A 24120-nucleotide genomic window follows, 5' to 3' on the forward strand; every position below is an offset into this window, starting at 1 on the left:
TAAGCTAGGTAGCTTACAGCAAACAGGAAAGGTTCATGGCTTCCCTGGATTAATCACCAACTGTGAGTTTTAACCTCTGAATTCCTTATTTTATTATAATTTAACCATGATATCTTCAGAGCAAGAAGGCTGTGTCAGAAAAAGAAGAACTGAGACTTCAATATTTTACCCTCATCTACTTACCCAGCCTTCTAAAGGACTGACTTTTAGGCAAGACTCTCTGCAACATGGCCCCAGAGACTGCAGTCAATGAAAAAAAGGCATCAAGCAAATGTTGAGAATGACCTTCAGGACTGATCCGTCGAGTCACAAGACGTAGTAGTATCAGTGACTACATTGCGCTCTCCAGATGGAAGTACAGCCATTTGCAGCAAGATGTGGGAGGGAACAAAGGAATCAGGTCTTTTTCCCTGCCTTCATACGTGCATACGATTCTTGAAGAGGGTGCCTGTGTCACATATATGTAAAACAGCACCCTAATATACAGTGTTGCCAAGGCAGTACAGTCAGAGCCCTCGGAAGTTCGATTGTGGATGAGCAGCAACAGCATGTTAAATTTCTTGGACGTGGAGATCTATGTCTCATCAATCTAATGTCTCATCAATAATTTGTGACTACTTTTTATTTGTGACAATATTTATGAGATATCATGCAGCTCCAGAAGAATCACCTATGGTCTCTTCTGGTTCTTACATCACCAACAGGACTTCTAAGTTCAGGCGAAAACACCAAACTGCTCTTTCAATTATACCTGGAAATGGAGGATGTGACAGAAAACAGAGTGCAGAATTTTATTTTCAGAATCTTTATTATGAATAATGTCTCAGAAGCCAGCAAGAGCTTAGTTTGATTTTTTAGATCCAACGGTGAAGCTAGAGCAAATTATCTTTCTATTTGTTAAACAAATTTAATTCCACATTTATTTCAGTTTTCAGAGTACAAAGGCATGTCTTACTTTTCAGAGTATAACTGTGCTGTCCAAATTCTTAGAAACTTGCCCTTTCTTTTACTGTCACCCCAGTCCATTAAGTAACAGTTTTCAGGCAGAGCATGTGCCATAAAGTATAGCATTCTGTTCTGCTAAGTTCTTTGGTGATCGTCTCAGATCTAAAAGCAGCATTGGCTTCGACCTTTGGTTATAGACTGCTCTCTATTGCTTCTGTGTTGTAGAAACATAATTTGCTCTGCTCCCTTGATAAATAGTTTTCTGTAGTTTTGTCCCCTTGCATTTTAGCCTTTTGTTACAGAGTTAGCAGAAATGACTGAGGAATGAACGTTTCTTAAGACCTTCTTATGTGATAGACTGGGAAAACAAGCATTTGCATACTGCCAAGATTGGAAGGTAAGGAGAGAAAGGGCATGTTCTGGGCAAGCTCCTTTGGCAGGATGGGGATATTTTGTGGTAAAGTGTCATTCTAATCTGAGGTATTTTAGACCAGACAACTACAACTGCTGTCAAAGAGAAATGCTTCTCACTTCTGCTGATCTTGCAACTTTGGATAACGTGTGTACTTGCTGCTGCCAGTAAAGCAAAGGGTTCTTCCAGAGGGCACTGCTGATCTAGAGGGCAAAGCTATATATAATATTTTTTGGTATACCATGATATGTTGGTCCTAAGGGAACTCAAGCATCCAGGAAAGATTGAAGTTAGAAATGTGGGTGGAAGCTTTGCAGCCCACAGATATTTCTAAATCCAAACGACATCCTGAGGAAGTGAGTCTGGAAAGGGACTTTCTCATGCTGTATTCTTTCCCAGCTATTAACAGTGTTATGTGCTTTGCAGCACCATTCATGCACCAGAAATGCAATCACTTATCAGAGATGAAGGCTATTTAATCTATTAAGGAATTCAGCCTTCAGATTAATGCATGTCATTCTGCTGATACTCCCTCTCCAAACATAATGTATTGCATCCATAAATGGTGAAATTAGTCATGACAGATTGAGACTTGCAGCCTAAGTGCCTGCCAGACGGGCTTGAGTTTTGCGTAGCCACCCACACTGAAAAGAGCGTCCTTGGCCCCTCAGCCATTTTAGGTACAGTTGGAGCAGTCAGATCTTTAAAGAAGTCCATTTCCAGGAGTTACAGGCCAAATCTGGGCACTTACAATGAGATATGTAAATGTATAAGGAAGATGCTTTTGCAGTCTCCTGTGTGTGCACCTTATATACTTACTTTTTGAAATTTTGACCCAAGCCTAAGTTACTAGCAATTGGGCAGCCCAAAATACATTATAATAAGCTAGTTAGAGTAACAACATTTCCTTAATTTGTCCCTTAGGTGAAAATCTCTTTGGGACCCTCTTTCTTTAGACCACCCCTGTCTGTCCAAATGACAATGTCTCTGTCTTTGTTCCAGACACCCTAAAAGTGAGGCCGTTTACAGTTCCCGTACATTAGTGTCTCATCTCTCTTCCCACCAGGGAGACAAATGAATAGCTGAAAGAAACAAAATGAGGGAAAAAGCAAAAATAGCAGCCACAGCAGAATGAGTGATGAAACATACATACTGTGTTTTTAAAAACCCTTTGTCGGAAAGGGCTTTCTAGCAACGCAGTACGAGCCTGCAAAGGACTGGACTGCTGGGGAGGTCACGGCTTTATAATCTGACGGAAGTTCTGTCATGGGAGACCTCCTAGTGAAGAGGTACCAGCACCATACACACACATACACACAGGCACGAACGCACCCACACACATCCTGCAACACGGCTGGCGTTACCTGGCACTGTGGGAACACCATGGCTAGCGTGTGTTTCACCTGGAAGTCTTGGAATGATTTTGCATCACTGTTTCTTGAATTTATGGCACCCTTATGGCACAGAATTAGTTCTATGTTACAGATGAAGAAATTCAGAGCCAGTAAGCCTCATGAATTAGGAACAGGTTAGAAGAAAAGAGCGAGGTTGATAGGGACAAATATGGAAAGGTACTCAGGCAACTACAGAGAAGATGAGTCTTTTTGGAGCCTAGATAACATCTAACTGTCATAAGTCACTGTTGACAGCCTCATCAGAAAGGCTAAGGACTTAAGAAATGTGGAAAATAAGCTGTTCTTCCCCCATTTTAGAGGTCTCCAAAGCTGCGATGAAGCCCCTTGGAATGGCAGATGTTTATACTGCTATGTGTGCTTTATTAAGGTTTTTTCAGTACTTATATTTTTCACAACAGGGATATATCTTCAAAGAAAGGACCACCAACTACCTGCAAATGGCTTAGTGGCCTGTACAAAAAACCCCTGTATTTCAAAACCCTGTATTTCAGAAACTCTTACAGGAATGGTACAGATTTTCTGATATTGCAAAGAGAAACACTGCTTTGGAACAATGTCTTGTCATTACAGATCCTATACGACATGCTGCTCCCTTGGCTGCTACAGATTTCAAATTGTTCTGAGCATTTACCATGTATCTTTTCAAAGGCTACCATCTGGTGCGTTAACCCTTTACATTCCTTCAGTTGCGTTAATATCCTGCCTATTGTGGTCCTTCTCTGTCTTCCTCTTGTGCTATGGTAACATCTGCTGGTAGAAAAGTCTCTACTACAGTAAATGACCCTCAAATACCCAACAACCATTAAGCAACTTCTGGAGTAGTTTAGCAAGCTGCTTTAAAAAAAAAGTAGTTCTAGGAAATGCTTTTAGGTGGTGTAGGTTTCAAATAAGAAATTAGTTCAGATCATACAAATAAACAAGAGGGGAGGAAGGTCAACATGTTCCAGCAGAGGAGCAGAATTTATTTCTCCAGCCTCAAAGTTACAATAATATTCAAGGTTCCAGAGGTTTTTCTGATCAAATATTAAAACTCTGCTTTCTACAAAGCAGGGCTGGCAAGTGTTTGTATTTTGTACAAGAGCAAGGCCAAAGAGCTGTGAGAGAGTGACATGGTAGTGCTGGAGCTGTGTAGTGAGGAAAGAAAATTAATTTATATTGGGACACCTGATTTTCTCTTTCTTACAAATGTGCTATTCTAGAAGGGGACGCTCACAGAAACCAGTTTGTGGATATAGGTGTGTCAGTATGAAATCCAGATTTCTTACATCTAGAATTCAGAGGTCTGTCTGACTTAGGACACGAAGGGCTGTGTTCAGGTCAGGTACCTATGGGCAAGCTGAACATCCAAGGGTACACTAACCTACGTAAAAACAGAGGGATGAGGAAGCTTCCTTCACCAGACCTTATACCAAGCAAATGAGTGTGCTTAGGAGCAAACCCGTATGGAGGATAAGTGATTTCTGGCTGTTATGCAGTCCCCTTCATCAGTCATGGGGTGGCTGGGCTGGAGACCTGCCTCTCCCTCTTGTCTTTGCTCAGGTTTTTCTGGCAGCAAAATTGATGTGACATCAAATGGCTCCTTCATACATCAGTAATACATCGCATACCTGCGACTTAATGCAATGAGGATTATTTCTTTTCTTCCCCTCTGGATCAGACCCTCCACGCCTCTGGTGCATCCTGAAGTCCCCAGTGGATTACTTCCCGCTGTCTGCTTGCAAGTTTTGAATGAGATGGAAAAAGAAGGAAAACAGTTTTCCATGTTGCAGAAATGCCAAAGGAAGCAGCTTTCATATGTGCCCAGGGCCACAGACTGTAAAGACCAATTTGGTGCTATCATCTCCCAATCACAGGTGTGGGTGGTTTTTTAGTGGAGAGGTGAGGCAGGGGGGAACTCAACAAACTCATCTGAGTTTTCTTTAGTTAAAGCATTTCTTGTCAGAACTTACGGAGGGAAAAAAAATATTAAAAGAGCAAAAGCAGGAAAGGGCCATTTGGCTTATCTTGTTCACTTCCTGAAATCCAAACAAACTTTCAAAAAAATCCGTATCACACCCTATCCATTCACCCGGTTTCCCTGCACTGAGGATGGGAGAGTCTAGACAAATCTGGGCTTTGGGAAACCTTTGGAACTTTTTCTGAAAATAGGTTCCAAATATTTCGTTAAAGCCTTCGGCCACATTGGAAAACACTAGCTGGGGGGCTGAGAGAGGTTTTTTAGGTTTATTTATTTGTTTTCACTCTAAGCACCATTGCCAAGAGCACAGGAGAGACAGGCTGGGAGGTCTGCACCAGCAAGCAATTACTCACATGAGGCAGTCTCGGTGATTTCCTTGGGACACTATTTGCCAGCAGTGACTCAGCCAGTATCACCAAAAGACAAGAGCCAGCCCCAGCTGGATGAGACAGCCCCCTTGGCCCTTCCATACCAGGTGCCTCGGGAGAGCTCCTGTCTTTATACCTCTCACTCCAGGTGCAGGAGCACAGTTTTCCAGGGTCCACCCACCTGCCCTTCCTCTGGCTGTGCCTTGTGGCTCCTTGTTTGCTGTGAAGTCCAGCTGTGTGGCTCCTCTTTTTAGTAGGAGATTTCTGGCCCCTGGGGTGAGAAGCAGCAGCCGTTCCCCAGCTCCCACGCCTGGTTTGCACCGCCTGGAAGCCAGGTCTGCAGGCGTACACAGGTCCTTCATTTCAAATGAGGTGCCTAAAAGCCTGTGTGCATCTGGGCTTTGCTCTCTGTTGACCCAGGGTGTATTTTAACTAGTGGCTGGCAGTTTCTAGGCTAGTGAAAATCCAATTCTTTACAAGTCAGATTAAAAGAAAGAAAGAAAGAAAGAAAGAAAGAAAGAAAGAAAGAAAGAAAGAAAGAAAGAAAGAAAGAAAGAGAAAGAAATAAGAGCAGCAGCAGAGATATCTACCGCAATATTGTAAAGGGGAATTTCCTCAGAGCGTACACCCACCTCCTTTCCCTGCTCACTCCTCTGGCCTTCTGCTATGTTTGCCAGCTAATAAATATATTCCTCTTTTCTTGAATCCCACCCTTTGAAAATATTCTGTTCTTTCTTATGTCCTAATGGAAGAAATGCTCCAGAAATGTGCCAGTCTTTCTGGGTGTCCTGGGAAACACATGGCTGCTAACTTTCTGCCATAAAATAGAAGTAAGCAGGGCAGCTGCTTCAGTCCATGGAGATTTAATTGACAATTCACTGAGCTAAGTGATAAAAGTTGGTAGCCTTCATCATAGATCTGACTTCTTAATGTCTTAAGCCTTTCTTGTAAGAACTAGGGAATGGGTATGTTCAGTTTCTAGCTGGTTTAAGTGCTTTATCTAATCAACCTATTTATTGCTTAAATGCAACAAAAATATATAGGAGGATTTCAGAACACTTTTACTACTTGTATCGACTTTTGAGTTTTATTTTAAACAGTTCGCAAATCCTGATGCTCTAGCACATTTTTGACCAGCTCCATAAGGCAATTAGCAACCTTAGAAAAGCTGTCAGGAAAAAATCATGGGGCAATACTTCTGGGAGACAACTAAGGATTTAAGGGGAAGTGTCCCCAGAAAGTTAACATGAAGGAAGTTTTGACAATTTTCCAGCTAATACGAAAATCAACAACCATAACACCACGTTGTGAGATCCTGAAGTAGCCTGACTCCTTCTTCTGTGTTATTTAGCGGAGGCTGGATGGCTTTGGGAAAAAGTTAGCTCACATGTTCCCCTGGAATACAGGCTGGGCTTTGGGAAAGTGTGGGAAATGCATGTAAATGTTTTTCACACACTTCAGCATCTCTTACATTTAGAAATGGAAGAAGAGAGAGTGAAACCATGGGGGGTGAATAGGTTTTGGTGGATCTGCACTTCTCAGATATCTGAAACCAAGACATCCTGGGGAACTTGTAAGGAATATCTTTCTCCAATGAAACGAGGACCAGTTTCTAGTTTGGCCACGCAAAGTAACAAATTTGGCTAATCACCTGAAAGTTTGGATTAAACTGTTAGTAAATTAAGCCTAAGGAGCAGCCAAAATTCACATCTTGTTGTTAAAATCTGTATTTGATTGAAAAATTCTGTGGTTTGAAGGAGAAAGGAATTTTGTGCCAGTTTTACATTGTTTTTTGGATCGGCACTGAATTGTCTCTTCAGGAGATGCTCTACTGTGACCTGCCGTGTGCTGGGGAAGAGTGGAGGTGGGAGCACAGACCTTCCCGTCCTCCCCCTCGGCCCTCTCCTGGCTCATGCCCCACCACTTTTTTCATTAGCAAGCTACAGGGCCTGAGTGGACTACGCCTCATTTCAGAAAGAGGAAGACAAATCTGAGGCTCTCAGCCAGTTTCTAGGGATTAACGGGCATAAATAGTCCTGGAAATGCCTGGAACACAACTGACTCCTAAGAAGGAAAAAAAAAAGAAATCAAAGCCCCAACCCATCTTGTAAATTGTAGCACTAGCACAGAAGTTACTTAAAATTTCAAATGTGTGGTCCTTGTGTTTAAAAAGAGGTCTTTTGCTGAGTGAAAAATATAGGAGATGTTTTTCACAGATTACATTTTGTAATATATTCTTGACAGGAACAGAGATAGGATTATAAAATAGAGCAGTCCAATACAAACTGTGGTCTCCAAAAAACCGAATCCCCAAATATTGCACCATGGGCCTTTCCACTTTCCTGGCCAACAATCCCTTTAGATGGATTAGCTTCTGAACGCCCTTCATCTGGTAACAGAGATTCGGTCAGGTAAATCTCACTGAATACCAGAGAGACAGAGGTGCCTTTTGATAGCTAAAAAAATGGGGGTGTGAGGGAAAAGGCACAAAACCATTTTTTGAAAGATGGCAGAGGCGATCTGCCCTGCTCTGTAGACTACCACTTTTCACCTCTGAGCCAGTCCTGTTGTACAAATAGGACCAAGCAAAAAAGGTCAGGCTGGCAGAGCCTTAACTTTGGGATAAAAGGAGACACTGGCATTATATTTTGCTGTTTTCTTTGGTTTCTTTGTTGAGAGGGGTGGTGGTTTTTTTTGTTCGTCCTAGTCTGAGCTCCAGTGATCCATCCATCTCTAAATGTTGGCACTTTAACCCAATACAATCCCCCTGCCTAGCTTTCTGTCTTTTCCATTTTCAGTTCAGGTTTCCCCTGTGGACTTGCAATTCACTCTCAGATCATTAATATCCTTTGCTGGCAAATCCCTCTCGATGTATGGAGCAAGAGCGCTTGCCGCCGACTGATCTTCCTTCACCTCTTACTTCCAATAAGGAATGCAATCTCAGCTGCCTTTCGACATTTCCGGCTCCTATTTTTCTACCACTATCATTCGTAGTTGCATAATGGCCACTTTACCTCAGTTATCAAGGCTCTTTATTTCTGCTCACTTGTTCCTGATGTTTGCCTGTAACCTCACTTTTCTAGAGGGTTGGCAGACAGGAGGCAAGACAGACTCAGGCAGCTGAGCACAGGCTTTTCTGACTATCCAGGATGTGGCATAAGCCAAGAAAGTTCCCCCTCCTTCTGAAGAAATAAGGACAGAGGAAAAAAAAATAGAAGCAGCAATCAAGTCTCAAGACCAATTTAAGCAGAATGAATGGGTCTTTGTTCTCTAGGGCAGAGTTTGCATTTATATTTGCTGTGTTAGCCACGGTAGTGATTTAATTGCACATCTTAATGACTTTTGGTGTTTCCCTTAAAGACCCAGAAGCTGGAATCAAGGGAGTCTGTAAGGCCCTTTGCATTCATTCAGAGCAAAAGGTAAACCTTTACTTTTGCAACAAAGAGGAAGTAAATTCTCCCCAAAAGGCTCCAAAACCCAAAGGAAAATAAAAGGAAATTGACAATTGTTGTTTTTAAGAATTCTCAGGATCTTTAAGCCACTCTCAGGATTTTGGGAGGCGTGATGCTTTGATGCTCAAAACTGACAATGCTGCCTTTATGTTGAGTGTGCCACCATGCACAAGTTTGCTCAAGAAACTACGAGTAAGGAATCCCTCCGGCTGCTTCATCAGCCCTTTCAGCTTTTTTCTTATTCTCTTGGTTCCAGTGATGGCAAAAAGAGAAGACACTGCCCATCTTATAGAATCACAGAATCACAGAATGTTAGGGATTGGAAGGGACCTCGAAAGATCATCTAGTCCAAACCCCCTGCTGGAGCAGGATTACCTAGATCACGTCACACAGGAACGCATCCAGGTGGGTTTTGAATGTCTCCAGAGAAGGAGACTCCACAACCTCTCTGGGCAGTCTGTTCCAGTGTTCAGTCACCCTCACTGTAAAGAAGTTTTTCCTCATATTTATGTGGAACCACCTGTGTTCCAGCTTGCACCAGCTTGCACACGCCTCATCTTTGCTGCCTTTTCAGATTGCCCATCCCTCGTGCCTTTGGTAAGTACCCGTGACATCTCACCTCTTACAAGAAAGCTGGTGTCACCACACGCTGTACAGTGTGGAGTTTTTTTCTTATCTAAATGGGAACACATGAACACTGGGTTGGGGTTCACAGGAGAATGAGGTCAATGGCTGATCTCTCACTGTCCTGGGGTGAGATCCTTCCCCGCAAATCAGTGCAACCAAAGGCCCTGACCCTGTCCAGCGAAATCACCAGTAACATTGCCATAACTTGGTGATCACCATGACAAGAAGCAGAGTGTGAGTGGGATGATCCGTGTCCTCTATCTTCTGCTATCTGGTTTTGTCTATTTGTAAAAAACTACTTTCTGCAGCCTTTTTCCCTCCTCTACTCATTTCATCCTTCAAACAACTAACAGATTTGTCACTGACAGACTGGGCTGCTGGGGCTCACGTTAACTTTTCTCAAGTGAGCTCGCCACATTCCCCGTCTATGCCAGGGACTTGTGCAGGCAGCATGAGCTGCAGCTGGGATGAGTACCAGAGACTCAAGTTGAAGCCCTTCCACAGAACATGCTGACTGGTCCACCAGGCTGCAGCCGAGCTGGCTGTGGACATGAGGAGCTTCATCCCACCCCTGGCTGTTCATTGTCTTCCCTCTGCCAGAGCTGCTGCCCGAGCTGCTTTTGCGAGTGTTTATTAGCTGCTCCCTGTCAGCATGGGCCAGGTTAGCAATGATCTACTGCCTGAGCTCAGTTTTTCCTTCGGAAAAGCTGGGGAACTCTCAGAGTAGTGGTGAAGCAGCACACCTGGGTGGCAGAGGTTTGTGGCAGTATGGATGGGTGGTGGCCAGCAGCTGGGGATGCAGCTTGTTTCGACAGGACCTGAGAGGAGAGGTATGACCAAGCCTGGAACAGGAGTGGACTCTGGTCAAGCCACTTTGCCCCTCTGCCCTCCTTGCTGCCTTTGGCTTGCTCGACTTCTTGGACTGTAAACTGTGCAGGCAAGGGACTCTCTCTTAGCTGTGGGTTGGAAGACCAAAATGAATGATAGAAGATGAATTTGCTCTCAGTTCTTTTAGGCCTTGCTTTAAAGCATTCTGCTAAACCCTCAAGAGTATTTTTTTCCTCACTGGCAAATATAACACTGTTGGAGTTCCTTACTCCTACTCACATCACCATCATGTGCTCACAGTGATCCAGATTTCTGGCTTTTCTTAAGGCTGGATTATTTCTGCCTTGCTCCCATACTACCCATGGATGTCTTCCTTCCCTTGACTCCCACAAACAAGGCATTTCTTGATTTATGACATATTTCCATAACAAGTCTCCTCTGTTGACCCTACTGGTTTCTTTGGAATTTAAGCTTTTATTGAAATAATATATATCTCCAGCCATTGGTGGCTGGGGTGAAAACCTTTGGACTGACCTGAGACATGGTTGTCACATGGGTTCTTCAGCTGGTACACAGAGAGAAGGAAAGGCCACTCACAGCAAACTGACATTATTTCTAGAGCCTACTGACTATTACCTACGTATCGATATTGTTAACCAGATGCCAAAGGAATGCAGGTCCTGCTCGTGGACTGGGAACTTCTGTCCTGGCAACAGTGAAAGCCAGGCACTGGGAACTTACAGGTCATGGCCTAAAGTTAGTGACCTAATGACTTGTGGGGCTAATGGCAATCAAAAGTGTGGAAACAGGCAACAGGGGAATGAATAGGAAGGACTTCATGCTCCTGTTATACCTGACACTGAGGTGACAGATACTGGTATGCTGTGTTGTATTACAGTGCCTACAGTACAAGAATGGCCTCGGAAAACTGACATATACATACAAAAGAGACTTGTGAGAATGATCCAACCATTTTGTGGTGAAAGACAGGAAAGAGCAACCCTGCTTGTCTTAAAGAGAAAGTCAAAGGGGGGGCTTGAACAGTCAGTCTAGAAGTACTTCGGTGAGAAGGAGGCATTTGCTAGTAGGGATTTGTTCAGCCTGGCAAATGTAAAGCAAGAGACGACAGCTAGAAGGTGAACAAAATCAGACAAGAAGTAAGATTTTTTTTTCAAATGTGCTATAGTTCAAAATGAAATCAATTGGAGGAGGTCTTATGTCATCTAATGTACCGAAGATTGCACAAGGCCCTCACAATGGTCTTCTCTGACCATGTAATTGCTGGTTCTATTTTACGAATAATCATTCAGCTTTCACATAAATAGAGAAAGAGATAATATATGGAACTTGAGACCTCCATTCTTGTCCTTTCTCTCAGGACAGCAACAGGACTTCTGTGCACAGAGCGAAGACAGAATAGGGGTTTTAGTACACAAAGGACCAGCCCTAGTAGTTGCCTAATGCCCTCACATCCCATTCAAGCCAGTAGAAGAGTACTCGTCATCTCACTTGTATTTAACTTCCTACAGAATCTCTTCTCAGCATACAAACCATATGGTGTGGAGATTTTTATTTATAACAGGAGTGTGCAAGTTTCTTCATGCTTTTCTATTCATGTCAGCTGATTTACATGCAAATCCTAAATCACATCTATTTTCTGTTTGTGTTCTGCAGAGGACGTAAAGTAGTGCTATTGCTAAAGGGAGAATGGTGTAAAATGGCAGTAAGAAGCACTCCCAGCTCCGCCATTCTTTTCCCCACATATGCTTTGGCCAGTCTTCACTTTGCACAAACTCTCTTGATTCTTTTCTGATATCATACCTCAGGCACTTCCCTGGGTCCTTCTGCTTGGTGTGCTAAGAACAGGCTTGGAGTGGGGAGAGGTTAAAAGCTGTATTTAGCGCAGTTTGTGCCTGAAAATAAATGGTGTATATTAGAAATATTTTAAAGGTCACCTGTCTCCACATGAACGGGTTGGCGAAGTGGTCCCTAACTGGGGTTTGGGAGTCGCACAGCACTACACACCCCAGCCGGTGTTGGCAGTTCTGTACGTAACTTCACTTTCCAAAGCAGCCCCTCAACAAAGAGATGGAAGTGACCATTTTATTAAGTAAGAAACAACAATGCTGACCTCTCGTGGTCATACTAGCCGCTTGCAGCAAGGTATCCCAGCTGGCATCTTCACGCATCAACTGTACACAGCTGCCAGGCTCTGCTGGGTACCAGTAGGACTGAGGCTCCCTGGCCCTGGGGTGGAGGCGCAAAGGGAACTGGCATCTGCCCCATCCGCTGTCTCTTGAGATGCTTCTCACAATGGGGGCATCACCTTCGCATTGCTACTGGCTCCACTCCAGTGGCACTGACTGCTAATTTTGGCCCCAGCTCAGGAAGGCCTCCATGACCAGGACCTACATGCTGCTATGGCACGGAAATCAAGCTGGCTGCACACATTTTCTTGGCTGCTGAACAGTGACCTATCTGGAGGAGACTGATTAGGAAGCACTGAGCACGGCCAACTGCTGCTGAAGCTGAATGTACGATTGCAATGCAACAGCAATAGCAGAAAAAACATAGGGACAACAGGTAATAACAAGATAAAATCCTACCATGAGCTGATGTAAAATAATTTACAGAAAAGTTTATGTGTCATTTATATGTGGTAGTGCCATCCAAAAAACAAACTGCAGCTTTATGTGATATACCACATTTTTAATTAGCTTCTGAACTTTGCTGTTTTCTCTGCCCACTAATGCCTGTGGGACTGAGTCTAACATTTCGGGCCCTCTGAATAGCTCTTAGACAGCACTTTCACAAAAAGAAAAGACCTGCTACAGTTGGAAAACTTTCTCCAGTGCCTGAAATGTGGGCATCTGCAGAGATGAGCAGAGCAGATGAAAGCTCCTTGCAACGGATTTTTCTTAAGTCTGCACAAGTGCACCACTGTAAAAAAATAAAGCTAAAAGCAAAATGAAGAAACCTAGCAAATGTCAGTGCCAGCTAAACAGCTCCTTTCAGCAGTCTGGTGGTTTGGCTTACTCAAGTGTTACCCGTGAAGTGAGCTCTGTCGGCGAGGGATCAGAAACCCATTATGAACAGCCTGACAAAGCAGAGGGGCACCAAGTGGCAGGTGACACGGCACTGCAGCGGGAACGCTCAGTTGCCATTTGGAAGCCATTGCATTTTAAAAAGGCAAGACCCTCCCACATGTCTCTAAATCATCTCCAATCTCTGAGACCACACAGTCTGAAATGGACTTGATAGGTCCAAGGAGTGTCTCTGCTTCAGAGCAGAGGGTCTTGGTACCCTCTCCGTGAAAGTACCTGTTTCTGAAGGACCGAGGTCACCTCGAAGGTCACATGCCATGACCTCTTTTCAGTGATGATGTGTCACACCCTATGTATGTTATGGAGATAGCCAAAGGTAAGAGTTTATGAAACAGTGACTGGACACCTAAGGCAAAGAGGGGAGGTGGATTAAATTAGCCAGTGAGGAGTGGACAGCTCTGGAAAAGGATGACTTTCACTTACCCTTCCTCTTCCTGATCTCTGCCATGGTCACACCCCTGTATCCGCAATGGGCAACAACAGTACGTTGTGACATGGAGACAGCTTTGCATCTGATTTGTTGGTGGCAGTGAAGAAGTTCATCGTGCACGCACTGGCAATGGGTGCAAGCTGGGAGCCTGAGGGCAGACACAGCCAGCCTAGCACAGGAGCGGCGATGCTGGGGTTGGTGGCTCTGCTGCTGCACCCAGATGAGCCTGAAAACTGTGACTCACGGAGCAAACCCTCCAGCGCTGCCTCCCTCTGCAGTTAGTCCCATCACCGGCAGTGGGGGCAGACCTCCCCCCACTGCACTCCCTGCCAAATCGTTCATTGATTTAGGACCTGATCCAAAGAGGGTAAAGGTGCTCCTCACTTTCTGCATGCTTTATAGCAGGCCCTCAAATGGCAGAGCCTGGAGCTGCGAGAGCTTGGTCCTGCCCAGGGCTGGGCACCCTGGCTTCTCGCTGCAGTCACCCAGAGGCGAGGGGCGTCTGGCCCCTCGCCCCCATATACTTTGCCAGCCTGCACTCTGAGTACAAGACAGCTTAGCTCCGGGATGAATACCTGCTGTATGCAAGAGATGTGAATCACCTCTGATGAAGTGATTTCCTCCCCCCCCGCCACTTTTTTTTGGATGAGAAGGGTTCAAGAGAGGAATTTGGAAATCTCCAATCCCTTTCCAAAAGCTTTCATTAAAACAGCCCATAAAAGCAGCCTCTGGAAACTTTAGGAGGCCTTTAAGAAAAAAAAATTAAAATTAAAATTCAGTTTTATTGAACAAATGGGCAGCACTGAAAATATTCAGAAAACTAAAATTAATTTGAAAATAATTAAAAATAAGAGAAACTTAGTGTATGTTTCCAAGTTCTGGGTAATATTAAAGTAGCATTAAAAAATTGCAAAGGAAATTTACTGTGAGCAGGTGTTTGAAATAATTGGGGGAGAAAAAGGTTTGACTATTAATTAACGAAGAATTATGAATGTCCCTTGTTGGATTTTTTTTTCCTGTAGTCAACGTATTTTTACCCCCATGAACTTAGCGAACACATTTTAAAAGTGTGGAGTTGCTTTACAGACACATACAGGGAGCTGAGTGTTATTTTATCCCCATTTATTTTATTTTTGCCAGTGGTGCGCATTTAGCAGGAGCTGTTGAGAGGACCAAGGTACTATGGCAAAGTCTTCTCCATCAGCTATAAAGCACACACGCTCGTATTTTCAGGACAAAAACTCCTACGCCAGGGTCAAAGGCACCGAAAACTAAAACACAGGGACTGGCTTCAAGAAGGGCAAATGAAGAGCAAAAGTATAAGGCTTGGTCACACATAGGAACTCACTCTGGGGTTTCACCCCTGAAGATTTTTGGACACCTACTGAACTCCTCAGGGCCCCGCGCAGACACATGCTGGAGTCTGAGCACAGGCTCAAGATGTGGCTGCAGTACCGCCATGTTCCCATCTGTGCAGCGTCGCTAACAGCGCTGATCATGTTAGGGACCCCGCTAGAAGACATTTTTCAGGAGAAAGGGGAAACAGAGCCCTTGTGTGAAGACTATACAGCCCACTAATTCAGAAGGGAAATCTCTCACCTACTTGTGCAGGAAGGACGCCAAGAAAGAGGCTTTGCCTGGACTAACCAGTATAGTGCTGTTGAAATGACTGGTGGTCTTGGGGCTGTTTTGAGCGGGTGTAAAGGGGCAGCAGCTGCATGTCCTGCGCTGAGCTGTTGTAAAATTGTTCTCTGGCTTCTTCTCTTCCTCTCGCCCCCAAGCTCGGACAGCCGGGTTGCGATGCCTTTGCTCCAGGTTGGCCAGGAGTGCTGAGCTCCCTGGAGCATGAGTGAAACTCTTTGGTTGATTTAACTTACAGCTCAATCAGGAGGGTGTCTTGTTGTACACTTAGATCTTACACCTGCAAAGCTCAGGCTTGTCAAACACAGGCTGATATTAAATGGGAGCCTCTGAGTGTAAGAAGCCAAAGTTACTCCTCAAGCACGGTGAATGTCTCAAGTACTGCAACCAGAGTTGTGGATAAACCATGCAGAAAAAGTGTTACTTACTGAATATAGGCCAGTGCCAGTCAGAGGTTGCTTCCTGCTTTCTTACCCTGTAACTTTTTTCTCAATTTTTGCTCTTGCTCTTCAGTTTTTCACTAGCCAGCCCAGTTTAAGGTTGATTTAACTCTGCAGGAAACATTCCTTCTGATTTCAGGCTGTTAAGGAATAGATAAGGAATTACTAGAGAGAGTCCAGCGAAGGGCTACAAAGATGATCAGAGGACTGGAACATCTCTCTTATGAGGAGAGGCTGAGAGAGCTGTGTCTGTTCAGATTGGAGAAGAGAAGACTGAGGGGGGATCTTATCAACACTTACAAATGCCTTAGGGGTAAGTGTCAAGAGGAAGGGGCCAGACTTTTCTCAGTGGTGCCCAGTGACAGGACAAGGGGCAATGGGCACAAGCTGAAACATGGGAAGTTCCATCTGAATATGAGGAGGAACTTCTTTACTTTGAGGGTGACAGAGCACTGGAACAGGTTGCCCAGGGAGGTTGTGGAGTCTCCTTCTCTGGAGAGATTCAAAACCCGCCTGGACGCAACCCTGTGCAACATGCTCTAGGGGAACCTGCTTTGGCAGGGGGTTGGACTAGATGATCTCCAGAGGTCCCTTCCAACCCTTAATCATTCTGTGATTCTGTGTTCTGTTAGTCAGTGAACTCCTAGATGGGGTAAGGTTGAAGTGCATTCCCCAGATAGCAATGCTGAACAACAAGTCAACAAGTGTGGCAATTTAGGGAGAAAAGAGCGACAACAGTTCCCTTGAGTGACTGAGCACCAGAAATGTCAGTAATCTCTTCTTTTGTCCTTAGTAAACTGGTCTAAGGACTTGCAGCAAGATTGCAGCCAAGAGCACCTCAAGTCCTAGTTATTTGCAGAAAGAGCTGAGGCTTTCGTACAAGGGGTGAGTACAAGCTGTGAGCCTGAGCAAACCTTTGACTTAGGTATATTTGTTTCAATGGAAATTACTCTTCTTTTATCTTCATGTGTCTAGAGACAGCAGTTGGGAAAAAGGCCGTGTTTCTTTCCATTACTTACTAGTATAAATGACAGGCACATTAAATACAGCATACAAAAAGCCTGGAGTAAACAAAATCAGCATTTATTCCTCAGTCATCTTTTTACAAGATTGCTTTGTGTTTTTCACAAAAGAACACATACCAGAGATACAGGAGTTAATCTACAAAACCAGATATGCAAGCCAAAGTGATATGGTACACGAAAATCCACGTGCTTCATAATTTAGTTCTCACATGCCTGCCATCTGAATTTAAGAGAAGTTGCTGTGGGATACACAACCATTAGTTCTGCTGCACTAAAATGTAATCACTAACTCTACGGACATAGCTAAACAACATATTTACAAAGCATTATCTCTACCAGTCTTCATCTAAGATATGAAACAGGTAGTTAGTTGTTCAGCTACCAAGCCTTCATGGAAGGTGAAACAGTCTAATGTCCCTAAACGGATTCATGCAGTGTTTAGTTTTATTCACACAAGACACAACGACAAGACACAACGACAAGTATCTATTGGTGACAATAAAAGCAGTATGTGAAGATGTGGCATCCTCCTGGAAGGAGCTTGGAGCATCGGTGTTCATTCATCACTGCTGTGGGTTTGACACTAAGCAGAACTGCAATCGTTATCACATATTAAGAGTTCACAAACTAAGACTTGCCCTGCTCACTGGTGGGACCAGGGGAAGGGGACGGGATGTTTTCAGGACCCCATCAATGGAGAAGAGCTGACAAACACCTGCTTTTCTCACAACTCCTGCTGGCGGGGACCATTTTGCTGAAAGAGACTGTCAGTGATTTATAATGTCAGCATTAAGTTGAAGGCGCTAAAATACCTTGATTCTTACTGCAGCAATTTAACCACTGCAGAAAAAACTGTATCTTGATTGAGATTCCTTAGTTGTTAAAAAATTAAGGTTCTTTTTATTTTTACTGGTCAAGACTGGTGCAAAGTAGATTTTTTTGGGGGGAGGGGAGGTGTTAAACTGGGCTCTTGTGCTACTCACATCACAAAAGGTGGACCAAGCAGTTCCCTTACTTAATTCTGTGGAGCTGCACTGTTATTCCTGGTTGGAATCAAGTTATAGCAGAATTTAGCTTGGGCTTTAACTTTACACAGTTTCTGACATTAGAAGGAATATGAAAAAAAATTAAGAAGTCACTTCTGTTGTAATCTCCAGAGTGGATTATCACAGATTGCCAATTGCTTATGCTGTGAGGGTACTCAGGGGAGTGACTGGCTGCAGGTGCTCACAAACATGGACATGATAGTATGGACATATTTCTGCAGTAAAGGTTTTTACCCATTTCATAGCCTCCAGGATGTTCAACATGTAAAAAAGATTTGGAAAGCCACTAGTGTCCCACCTTGAGCCAAATAAATTTGCTTCTAATCCTGATGCTAATGTTAGACTATTCTAGTATATCTTGGGCAAAACTCTCTGAGATTTTCTCTAGCTGAGTCTCTCTGCTGCATCTATAGAAACGGGAATAACAGTATCCTAACTCTTATAAGCGCCAGGTGATAGCTGTCTTTCAGTGCCTGACAAGTAAAGTTGTGCTCTTCTGAGTACAGTTACAACCGAGACCGTGGGAAAATCTGTCAGCTACAGAGTGCCTTCAATTTCCAGTGACTTCCCGCAGGTTGTCCCCGCAGAACAACCCCTATGTAACATTACTGCTAAAGCTGCCTTTCCGAACATGAAGCCCTCTGCCTTTTTGCAGTCCCGCAGGGAGTCTGTATGCAAACCTAGGGGTCAAATCGTCACCTAGTATAAATCACCATGTTCCCATGATATGGCCTTTAATTTTTACTTGTCAGGAAGAATACAATAGTATGCCCAGAGCAAATACTGCATCTTGACACTTTATCCCTTCCACCACAACTGATGTTTCTATATCACTCTTGTAGTACCTGCAGCCGTCTCCGACTGTCCATGGGTATACAGCTAAATGGAGTAACGGCAGCTAGTGCAGTGCCATTCACACCCAAACCTGCTCTCAAGCACAGTAATTCACAGTTTCCAAATGAAATTGTGTAAACCAATACACAACAAACAAAAATGATAATAAGCAAACATATAGATGCAGTTGACTTATTACAACCTAGTTGACATTATTATTACCTAGTAGAAAATAAATAATGATGTGTTGAAACAATAATTTAACACAACAGTCTCTAGTTATTAGTCATTACAGAACTTATTTAAGGAAAACAGAACCAAAACCAAACTTGCATGCGCACACACACACACACACACAAAACAGCATGCTGCTCAAAGTGCAATGAGACAGAATTAGAAAGCCACTAAAAAGAAGCTGTGTCAAGTTATTCAACTAAAATTACAACAGCCAGAAAAGATACAAACACACATCTCTGGAGACATTTTTCTCAGGCACATCACTATACATAGCAGTGATAATTCCACAGCAGTATAATTTTTTTACCCTTAGAAATGATAATGATCTTGGTAATGCGCCTCCCTTCTGACTCAGTGCTGCAGATCTAGAGTCTATGGGGCAATAACAAGAAGTACGATTGGGACTTTTTCCTCCTCTGCTGGACACCTGCAGGCCCACGCTTGTGCTTAACCCTGGGCACCAAATGGCACCTTCAGTCACTGTAGAGACTCGTTCAGTCCAACCTCCTCCAACTGTCCCCACCTCAACCTCATCCCCCCACTACAGGAGCTGTTCCAAGGATGAAACAGTGGGACAGTTTACAGAGAAGACTCAAGAGTGTGACCATCATTATTCATGTCAGTAAGAATGAAAGTTAAATCCCTTGGGTATATTAGCACACTGCCCTGTTGCACAAGCAAGGGGCTAGTGAGGTGCCCCCTCCTCAACTCATGCCTTCTGAAAGGGCCTAGCCTGTGAAATACGTCAGGCCCTTCCACCCTCCCTAGTAATTCACGTGTATGTATTTCTGACAAAGCGCTGTACGGATCAGCTCTGTGGATGTGCGTAACAGAGGCCACTTTCTCCTACAGCTCTCGGAGGATTTGTGGCAGACTCAGTGCAACACACTCTAACACAGGGCTGATCTTTATGGCACTAAGCTCTTAATTACTACTCAGCTGTATATATCCACAAATGATAAATCTCTTAATTCAACTGACAACAAAGCAGATAAGACTCTAGTCACAGTGTTATTTTAGTATAGTTAATAAGATTCAAAATGACATGCAATTTATTCATACCCATGTAAAATCTACCACAGGAAAAACAAAACCTCCAACCCAATCCTACAATACTGGCATTAAAGTGCATAAGGAGATCTTGTCATTCCAAAGTGGTCTGCTGCATTTTAGTCTGATCACTGAGTTGTTTACTGTACAAAATGCTACAATATCTTGAAAGAAGTCAGAACAGGAGTGGGAACTCCAGCCCCAACAGAAAGGTACTTTTTCTATTTATTTTGCACAGGCAAACATAAATGGTGACTAAAAATAAGCAGCCCAGTTTCTATCTAAAAGTCATATGCTCATTTTCTTGCTTTGAGACTGCTTAGTTTTTTCCCAAAGAAACTTCCATTTCTGCTAGTCAAAGCTTACTTTAGTTAGGACTACAGATAAAGATTTGAAGGTGGCAGGGCTCTACATGGTATCATAGTTACATGGTGAGTCGTCGTGTGATAGTAGTAATGGGACTCATGTATTTGCAACAACTAGTACAACACACCAGTATTTCTTAGATTTCACAGCTGTAAGGAGCCCTATCCATTTACAGGCGCAGTCTTAAGAGATCTACTATTGTTGCAAATACTCTGATAAAATAATCAAGATTTGATCATATAGAAGAGTCAGGTTTGAAATAGGTAACCATAGGTACTGTTAGGTTTGAAATAGGTAATTATAAGCACTGTTAGGTTTGAAATAGGTAACCACAGGCACACAGATAGGCACTGTTAAGTTTGAAATAGATAACTGTTAGGTATGAAATAGGTAACCAGAGAAACCTCACCAGGAAGATACTGGAGTTTTCTATGTTTTGTTTAAGAAACTAAGGAGACCGTCACAGACAACAATTATACTGCTTGGAAACCCCCTTACCCTTCCCACCCTGATTTGAATATCAGGGATAGTTTTCAATGAGTAGAGTAGAACTGACTAATGATTGTTTTAGAATAAGAACATCAATAAGGTTATAATTAACGGAACCAATCGTAAAGGTTAAATTTAAGAGCGAGCATACTATGCATTTTTATGTAAAAGAACTTATGTAATAATGACTCGACAGGAAAAGTGTATAAAGACTGATGGATTTTAATGTTTCGTTGGACATGTATGGTGGAGCTATCCCCCGTGTCCCCAGCGCTGCAATAGAGAAGTGCCTGCTTTTCTCTTCATGTGGATGAGTTTTCTTCTCGATTGCTAACACTACAATGGCTTTAAAACATTGGATCAAACTGGCTGTAGAGAACGTCATGGCCATGACATCCCATTAATGGGCCCCTTTTATTTCAATATGAATGCTATCCAGAAAGGACAAAGGTATGAAAAACAATTCATTGGGTGGTGAAGAATAATACTGTTCTGTCTTTATGTTGATCCCCTTTAAAAAAAAGACATAATTTAAATATAAATACATATGAAATGTATAGATAAATATATAGAGATAGTTATGTTAATACGTAGTTTGATCAGAACTGGATTAATCAAAGAAAATCTAAAGGCATCACAATATGTCAGCATCATTGAATAAAATACTCACTATACTTTGCATTTATGTAGTTTTGAAACCAAGCAGTCAGGAAGCCATATACAGCAGGGAATAAGTCTCATTATTTTAACCTCAGGCTAGGCAACTAAGACTCAGATTCACTTAATGATGAACTATACTCAAACAATCTCAAGTAAAGAATTCAGCTGTTCTGACTCCCAGATTTTACTGAGCTAAGAACCAGAAAGGCTTCTGAGCAAGATAAGAAAAGAAAACTTCAGAAAAACAGAGGACTTTCATTTGGGCCTGTACCCAGAGGTTATAATGAGCATAGGACTGACTCTCCTCTTTGCCAATGGTCTTAATCAGTCCTATTAGCACTAAACAAATTAGCTAGTGTAAAATCACCCCCTGTTAAAATAACTCTGAATTATACTTGCATATTGGAGAACAGAGTCTGCATGGGTACAAGTGAATAGTGCCTCGTTTTCTTTCTTGTTTGCCTCGTTTTCTTTCTTGTTTAATTAATCCATGTGTATTTAAAGCAAACAGTAATTCGTCAGGCTAAAAAAATGTATCATACCACAGTTGCAGCAAATTCACCTACATGCAAAGAAAGCCCCATTTCTCATTTCCACTGGTGTTACATTAACATGGCTTTAACTTTGGTTGAGCTAATCCTTAGCTCATTTTAGTGTGACAGGAAAAACAAACTTCAAATCTTCTACATAAGACAGCTTTAAATTGGCTGTAATTATTTTTTTTTAAATTATTTGACTCCAGTGTCAAATCAACCTTGGCTACAGATACAACAGAGTGACAGACTGCCTTCTGGGCTGAAATGAGAAACAGTCAATTTAACCTGATAATTTCAACCTTAAGGAGCCTTTGATAAGTAAATAAGGATGTAAGACAAGATAGAGAGGAGTTCGTTATGAAACCAAGCTAATGTAGCATTCCCAGACATGGAGAACATGGTGCTCCAGAAGAAACACCTTCCTGCAACCTGGAAAATACTTTCCTTCTTTCAACAGCTGAATAGAGAAGCAGCAGCTCAGCAATGCTGGGACTTGTCCTGCAGCTAAAATGCTGTTGGTCCATTTAGTAGAAGTCTCGGTCATGGCAGAGGGGTAAAGCACCAAGACTGCTGATATTTTCAAATGTCTTAGCAGCAGTAACCACACAGCAGCTTTTCTGCAAAAATAACCAAAACAAGAATCCAGTTAATTCGGCAGTATACTTTTTTATTTGGTTAAGCGTTCTAGGACAACCACATCGTGGTTTCTTTGTGCATAAGGAAAAGAAAGCAGCGCTGAAGTTTCTTGCTTACAAAGGGTTCTTCCCACCACCTCATTTGTGAGATGTTTTATACAATATTAAAAAGACAAGGCCTCTTTGTTAAGTGGAGAAATGATTCTGGTTCTGGAGGTCTCTCTTGAAATGCAGCTACTCTGCTTTTTTGCCTCTCTTGTCATACAGATCACAGCGTGAAAAGGCATGCTGCAAACCTCTCCATTTATTTGTGTTACCACTGCAGGCATTTATAATGCCAGGTCTAAATCAACTGGCACTCGAGTGTATTATTTTGGGTTAAATGTTGTAACCATACTACTTGCCTGATAAAAATAGCTAAAGGGATTCTTTAAAAACAAAGCACTGCTACGACTTTAGATGATAGACTCATTAAATAAACTCAAATAAACTCCAAAAATAAAAACACACACAGAGGAAATAACACTGCAAAAGCCAAAACCAGGTTTTCCTGCAGGTTAGATCATGGGTAGGTTACTAAGTTACAAAGCAATAAAAAGTTGATTTAAAAATAATTTTGACTGCTGTTGGACAGTCAATTTGTCTCCAAGTTGATCTTGGTTGTAACAGAAAATTGTGTAATACAGTGCCTCCTGCATTAGAGAGGGAGAATTTTCACCATTTGGTGGCTGTGCAGTTAATGGCTTGAAATGGGAAATACAGATAAAAACACTAGTCCTGTAACAGGTCAGGAAAGCCTGTTTAAAAAACTACTACGTAGAAGCACATACAGGTGGTGGATCAAAGCTTCATGTAACCTGTTCCAGCACCAGTGATGTGGGGATGAATGCTGAGGATCACACTCCCTCTGGATTCCCACTACAGAAGCTGACGCTCAGACATTACCGTATCAGGAAGTTAGGTGGCTTCAGAGTGCAAGTAGGATATAATAATGGTACCTCAGCCCTCACCAACCTCCAGTGTACCATGGAAAGGCAGCTTCAAGTCCCTAAGATAGCTCATTTAAAGATCATTAACTTCTGTGTTACTACACTACGCTGTATAAAATCTGTTCTAATCTTACTTAGCCAAAACAGAACAAAAATTTCAGCCTCTCACAATACTCTCTTTTTTACATGTTTCTGGACAGCCTGTTGCAAACAAAACCCAGTACATCACTTGCCCTACCAAGCAGATGATGGATGATGGCAGTATTAAAAACTTGCTTGTGGTGAGAAATGGACTATTTTTATTTTGGCACCCTGGTTGTTACTCATGATGCACGACTAAAAGGAAGTGGTTTTACAGTGTGTGTGTTCTCAGCCTCATTCACATCTTGACCCTCTACTGAGTTTTGCCCAGAGCTGCCCCTAGAACCTTTGATTCCCATGGTTCCCATGGTCCTTCAACAGAGGCACCAAACTCTGTGGTAGTTGGTAAAAGGGGCTGTGGGAATTGGTGTCCTGGTTTATGGAGACACTGTACCGCCTGAGGCAGCCTGATTTCAAAGTGGCTGAGTGAGTATGCTTTGGTCAAAGACCAGAAACAGAACATGAGAACAGACTTGAGTCTCCCTGATCCCCA

The 24120-nt window shown here is 42.9% G+C and overlaps 1 protein-coding gene across 1 annotated transcript in view; it reads right to left on the minus strand.

Moving 5' to 3' along the window:
* Window positions 1-16686: 16686 nt before the first annotated feature.
* MYLK4 (myosin light chain kinase family member 4) overlaps window positions 16687-24120 on the minus strand; it is a 34529-nt gene continuing 27095 nt past the window's right edge. The window contains exon 14 of the mRNA XM_068395820.1: window positions 16687-22479. The gene's annotated coding sequence lies outside the window, so the exon portion shown is untranslated. The remainder of the gene's footprint in view (window positions 22480-24120) is intronic.

Source organism: Nyctibius grandis, chromosome 3 (assembly GCF_013368605.1).
Source record: "Nyctibius grandis isolate bNycGra1 chromosome 3, bNycGra1.pri, whole genome shotgun sequence".
In the NCBI taxonomy this organism is placed as follows: domain Eukaryota; kingdom Metazoa; phylum Chordata; class Aves; order Nyctibiiformes; family Nyctibiidae; genus Nyctibius; species Nyctibius grandis.